This window comes from Podarcis bocagei (genome assembly GCF_964188305.1).
Source record: "Podarcis bocagei genome assembly, chromosome: 9".
NCBI classification, from domain to species: domain Eukaryota; kingdom Metazoa; phylum Chordata; class Lepidosauria; order Squamata; family Lacertidae; genus Podarcis; species Podarcis bocagei.
The window spans coordinates 20285541-20291935 of record NC_138134.1 but is presented as its reverse complement, the minus strand read 5'-3'; the positions used below and the strand labels follow the sequence as shown (position 1 = coordinate 20291935).

Here is a 6395-nt window from a genome sequence, read left to right as displayed (position 1 = left end):
ATTGAGACTGTACGTGACATTCTTCATACTTTTTCAGTCCTATGGTAATTGCCTCTGTAACACCCTTAACAGCTTCAACACTTAGAATTACTTTTGAGCCCCCAATTTGACACCAAATCAGTTTCTTCAAATGGATTTCCCTGTTAAGATGTTGATCCTTTCTCTGACGTGGGCCAAGAGGTCCCCCAAATCATCCCTACCCCAATAACTCACACATCACACATAATTTTTGTTTAAGGTTTTTGGCATAATTTTGGCCACAACTTTTATTATCACACAAAATTGTGAGTGGTTGCGTAGGCATTGGTTATGACTAGCTATCCCCCCCGCCTTGGGGGATAGCACTGACTCCCGGATTCCAGCGTGAGTCAGTGTGGAGGAACAAGCAGGGCAACTGGGGCTGCGATACAGACTCTTCAGTTCCTCCCTGCATGCGCCTTGGGGTCTTACACGGCCCGCACCCAATTCCAGGGGTTTGGACAAGGGGATGGTAAGCCCCAGAATTCCTTTAACGGAATTCCCATGCAGCAGCAGCATTGGAGGGGTAGGCACAGCCAATCCATACCCCTCCACCAACCAATTTAACCAATGCCTAACCGCCACCCGAGCCCTTATGCTCGCCGCCAACCACTCACAAAGCAAACCACACCCTCAACTTGGACACCACTGCATCCAACCAAACATCATTCCCAAACGTGGAAAGATGAACCCCATCAGCCCTGTATAAGACATCCGCCTTAAAGGAAATACGAGGGTGAGGAATCACCAATCTGCCCAAGCTCACCACCAACTTGCCCACAGCGGAATTAATCCGCTTCCTAACTTTCTCAGTGGACGCTGGGCAAGGACTGCCCCGCCAAATGCGGCACTGAAGCAACTGTGACCAAATCAATTTTGCATTAGGCACCATAGCCGCCAGCTCCCTTAGGTCCTGTAAAATAACAGTACGCAGTGTATAGCAAGGAAAAGAAATCATATCATTTTCCCCAAGCTGCACCACAATCGCTGAAGGTGGGCCAAGCAGGAGGACACGCCTTTTCATGAGTGGCAAGAATTCCCTCCAACCATCCCCCTTCTGGAGATCCAGGACACCTGCACGTGCTGTGGAAAGCCCAGGCCATCTCCCAATCCAGACTGACAAGCTCTGTCAGCGGCCCAATGCACAATACTGTGGCCCACTATCCAGATACGGATAGTGCCCAGACCTAGGGTTAAAACAGAAATGTAAGTACACAGCCACATTATTTCCTCACATAAGTTTTGAAAGCATCCGATCTCCACCGACCCAAGTCCTTTATCCTCTTCACGGATAAACCCCAATGGGCAGCTGTCGTTGCAGCACCAATCCGGAAGGAGTGAGGAGCGAACTCCGAAGCCTCAAGCCCACACGCTACAATGGCTTTATGCATCACCTTAGTGAATTGATGCCGTACTAATGGGTGCCCATCTTCATGAATAAACAGGGGCCCTTCACCCACAGGTCGCAAGGCCAGGTACCGCTTAAGATCCCTTACCGGACAAGGGCCACCTTCCCCAGTCGCCGGGAGCCTGATAACGGCTCCCCTACCCAGCTGATCCGTCTTTGAGTTTCTGATACTAATTTGCAAGTCAGACGGAGACATACTCACGTCCTGCAACAACAAGCCCCTGGAACCTCCATCCCGCTTAGGCTCAAGGACCACCTCTCCTACTCTCAGGGCCCCAAAGAAAGCCAATGAGAAAGCTGCAGAAAACAAACGAGCCTCAAATTTAGACCAACAGATGCTACGCAATTTAGTATGCATCTGTGCCAGCAACTCCAATGTGATAGGCCGTCTAGGGATAGGCTTAGAGGGAGTGAGACGCCCCCAACCTTCCAAAGCTCTGCGCACCACAAACTTCCCACACGGATCCTTGTTAAAAAATGCCCTGCTAAAAAAGGAAATCGCTGCCGAATGAAGTCGCAGCGTCCTGGCCGCCCGGTGCATCTGGAATAGATGTGCCAAATACTTGAGCACCTGAGAGGAAGAATGGGGGGCAGTGACCTCCCCAACCGTCTGTCCATGAAATAATAAAAAATCTGCCCAGGCCTTTTTATAAGACCTCAAAGTAGAGGGGGCAACAGATGCAGCTACTCCCTGTAAAACTAAGTGCTGCCAAGGTTCCAGAGATGATCCGGGAAAATTTCCAGACGGTCTCGAGCCACTGGCGCCAGGGATCTGAATCGCTCCATCTGAAAACGGGACAGAGCATCAGCAATCTCATTAGATATGCCCGGAACAAAACAAGCAGAAAATACAATATTAAAACGCAAACAATGTAGAACAAAAACCTGTAGCAGGGCCGATACCCTCAGAGAACGTGAAGCCTGCTTGGCTAGTATTTTCACCACAGCTTGGTTATCGGACCAAAAACAAACTCAATGGTCCTTGAAATGATCAACCCACAAGTGCACGGCCACTACAATGGGAAAAAACTCAAGAAAAGTTAAATCCTGAGTTATAGCTTTCCCACGCCAAGCAGGAGGCCAACGCTCGGCACACCATCTACCGTCCCAGAACAGACCAAAACCAAGGGACCCCGCTGCATCCGAATGCACCTGGAAGTCATTGTGGAGGTTCAAAGTGTCCTGCCACAAAGACACACCATTGAATTCCTCCAGGAATTCCATCCAGATACTGAGGTCAGCACGCACCTGGCTAGACAGGCGCACCCTATGCTGCGGGGCCTGCAAACCCGATGTGAGTCTAGCCAAGCGGGAGCAGAATGGTCGCCCAGGGGCGACCACCCTGCAGGCGCAATTCAAATGACCCAACAGCGACTGCAGCTGTCGGAGGGTGACCTTCCTCAAGGGAATTAATTCCTCGATGACACGTCTTAAGGTGATTATCTTATCCGCCGGCAAGCTGGAGGTTTGGGCCACGGTATCCAACAAGATACCCAAATAAGTAAGTTGCGTGGAGGGACCCTCAGTCTTCTCTGCTGCCAACGGAACACCCAGCTCTTCCGTTAAGGAAGCAAATGCCTGCAACAATACAACGCAGTCCCCCGTATCGCTCGCTGAGGCGACCAAAAAGTCATCGAGATAATGCGTGACCCCATCCAGGCCAGTTTTTTCACGCAAGGCCCACTCCAGAAAAGAACTAAAGCGCTCAAAAGCTGCACAGGCCACAGAGCAGCCCATAGGCATGGCCTTGTCAAAATAAAATCCTCCCTTGAACTGAAAACCTAGCAACCAGAAATCATCAGGATGGATCGGAAGCAGCCGAAATGCCGATTCAATGTCACATTTTGCTAGAAGGGCACCAGGCCCAAACTTCCGTATCATCTTGATCGCGTGATCAAGAGAAGCATACCGCACCGAACAAAGTTCCGGGGGAATCACGTCATTTACTGACGTGCCTCTAGGATGAGAAAGATTATGAATGAGGCGAAATTCCCCCGGGGCTTTCTTGGGAACTATACCCAAGGGTGACACATGCAAATTAGGAAAAGGGGGAGCCGAAAAAGGACCGGCCATACGATGCAAACCAGTTCTTTTTTTATCTTTTTACGTGCCACCTCTGGCATGTCCTTAACAGATTTCTGGTTAACCAAATTCCCGGCTATCGGGGTCGATGCCACCGGAATCCTGAACCCCAAAGAAAAACCCTCTCGCAAATAGGACGCCGCCTCCTTGTCGGGATATGATTCCAACAAGGACAACAGCGGCTGCAGCCTCACCGGAGTGTAGGCTAAGGAGGACACAGGGTACTACTTTCCGGCTCCAGCGACTGGCACCTGGGGGGCAGCCTTTGGGGGCTGCTGAGAGCCCCCTCCCTTACGAAAGGGTCGCCACGCCCCCGTACACACAGACGCTGAATGGCTCCCTGAACACTTCTCACAAAGGTGTGAGTACCTGCAGGGTTGCCGCTGGCAGACACCCTTGTTGAAATCCCAACAATACAACCGACGACCCGCCCTTTGCGGGAGGGCCTTGTCGATGCGAGGGGCAACGTAAGTGGTCCAAACATCCAGGTCTTTGCGATCCCAGCGGGCAGTGGGGATCTTGGCTGCTCTACGCCTGAAATTCTGATCATAAGCCAAAGCAGCGGTCTCTCCGGCCATCGTGAAGGCCGAGCGGACTATGGACAAGTAAACCCATAAATGCAAAGACCTCCTAGCATAGGCTGCTGAAACTACGCCAGCGAAAACTTGAAAACTATCCAACCAGCGTTCAAAAGTCCTATCCGCTTTGGCTATAATTGCCTGCTTTTTAGAGGTAGCATATCCCTTGTCTAAAGGCTCTTGGCCATCAAGCGGAGGGGCTAAGCTAAAAATATCCACATAACGACCATTCAAAATCCTGGACCGCAATTTGGCAGACAAATGGGCACCAGGAATAAGATCCCTGGCCGAATTGGTGGAGACTTTAACGTCAGGCACCAAGACCCCTTCCTGACAGTCTTGCACCGCCCCATACTTTGCCCTGTGAGAATTCGCCCTACGCTCCCAAACCCACTTAGGGAGCCCTGAGGTCTCGCCAAAGCCCCAATAAAGCTTCAGGGAAGCTTCCTCATCACTGCTGGAACTCTGGGAAGAAGTACCTGTAGAAGAGGATGAAGTGTCCTTACGTCTCCGCTTGGAGTGCCTCCTGGAGCTCTTTTTGTGGCGGCGGTGCCCACCCGAAGAGGCCTTAGGCGGAGGAGGAAGGCTGTCCTCAACCGAAGACTCTGATACCTCACCTTGTTGTACAGAGCCTGGAATTGACTGAAAAGAGATAACCTGTGAATGACCCAGAAGTGAACTGCCAGCTCCCGAAGGCTGCGCAATTGAACCCAGGCTGGGCCCGAGTTGATACCCTCCTCCTGGCCCCTCCCCTAACAAGACTCCGGCCCCTTGGCGCAGCAACCTGTGACACATGTAAGACCGGGGACTGGGCCGGTTGGGTATCAGGTAAGAAAACCCCGGCTGATAACGGTTCTCTCTCTTCTTCGCTAGATGATGATGCTGGAGAAGAAATAACCCGCGAAGGAGCTGGTCGCGCCGAGGAGGTCGACGGAGTTGAGCAGCGCTGCATCACACCCTCCACCTCAGCCTCAACCCGTGCCAGAGCGACTGGGTCATCCACCAAAGCAGAGACCATGGATTGGAGGCGCTGCATCGATTGGCTGGGCTCAGGAGAACGGAAGGCCTGGGAGGGGCCTCTTATTGGCCGCTTTGCAGAAATCACAGGTCCAGGCCTCTTAGGAGCCTTCTTAGGAGCCATTCCTACTACTGGTATAAAACAAAGTTTCGAATTAAATTAAAATATGAAAACGGCTAAAAATTAAAAGAATCAAACAAGCAAACAAAATAATAACAATAGTAATTAAAATAAAATAAACCAGTAATGTAAACAAGCAACCATATAATTTCCACCAATTCAAAGTAATTTGGAACCAACTAAGTGGCTGCAAGAATACAATTCACCACCAGGTGGCAAAACAAGCAACCTGACTTACAGTGCAATTACCCAGAATGGCCACTGGAGGCCGCCACCAAAATTCAGAATAACGTGCACTTACCCTAACGGCCACTAGAGGCCACCACTCGCTTCAAGAAAAGAAAAGAAAAAACAAGCCAACAAACGAAACCCTGCAATTACGCGGTTTGGCCACTAGAGGCCGCCACGTAAAGCAGAAAAAAGAGGCAGAAAAGAAAAATGGCGCTCCCGCCAAAAGCGGAAAACGGCGCAGCGGAATCGGCAGGGCAAACTCACCCGCACAGCGCCCTCGGCCTGCAATTAAAGGCAGAGGCCCCCCGCGTCGGCGCGATCCCGCACCCGCCACCAGCCGCAGCAGTGAAAAGACGGCCCGAGCGGCCCCACCACGGAGCGAGGTGAGTCACCCCGCGACACCGGCGGCCTCCCCGGTCGCCTCCGGGTGCCCGAGACCAGCGTGGGGGGGGGCGGGATGGATGGGGGGGAGCCAAACAAGGCCCAGCCAGAATGTGGGGCGAACACCTGGCGCCCACAGGGCGCAAATTGGAGGGCAGGCGAGACCCGAGCAGCCCCTCCCAGCGAGCCCCTTAGGGTCCCCGGTACCGGCGCAGCCTGTGGCGCAATGCCAACGACCCCCTAACGCCAGTGAAATCCCCTGGCCCGGGCTATAGCCCAGCCGAGAACCGGGCCGAAGCCGCCCGGGTCCAGGGCACCTCTCGCCAGAGGGCGAGCAAAACGTGAACCAAAACCAATAATAGAGGCTGATAGAAGGCAAGTGTGAATAAAAGAAAGGAATAAAATAGCAAAATGAGGGAGGGAAAGGAAGAAAGGGGGAAAGAGTATACAACCAATCTTCCGCTGAAATCACTCCGGTGCTTGATCCGGTGTCCACAGCGAAAGAGAAAGGAACAAGCTGTGGACCCAGTATAAATAACCTCTGACCCCACCCCTTAAT

At 52.2% G+C, this 6395-nt stretch overlaps 1 long non-coding RNA gene across 1 annotated transcript; it reads right to left on the bottom strand.

Moving 5' to 3' along the window:
- Positions 1-226: 226 nt before the first annotated feature.
- Positions 227-4741, bottom strand: LOC308595232. Its single transcript, XR_014011946.1, has 2 exons — positions 4566-4741; positions 227-1205 (listed from the first exon to the last, which is right to left on the bottom strand). It is a non-coding gene; the product is annotated as an uncharacterized lncRNA (long non-coding RNA).
- Between the last annotated feature and the right edge of the window lie 1654 nt (positions 4742-6395).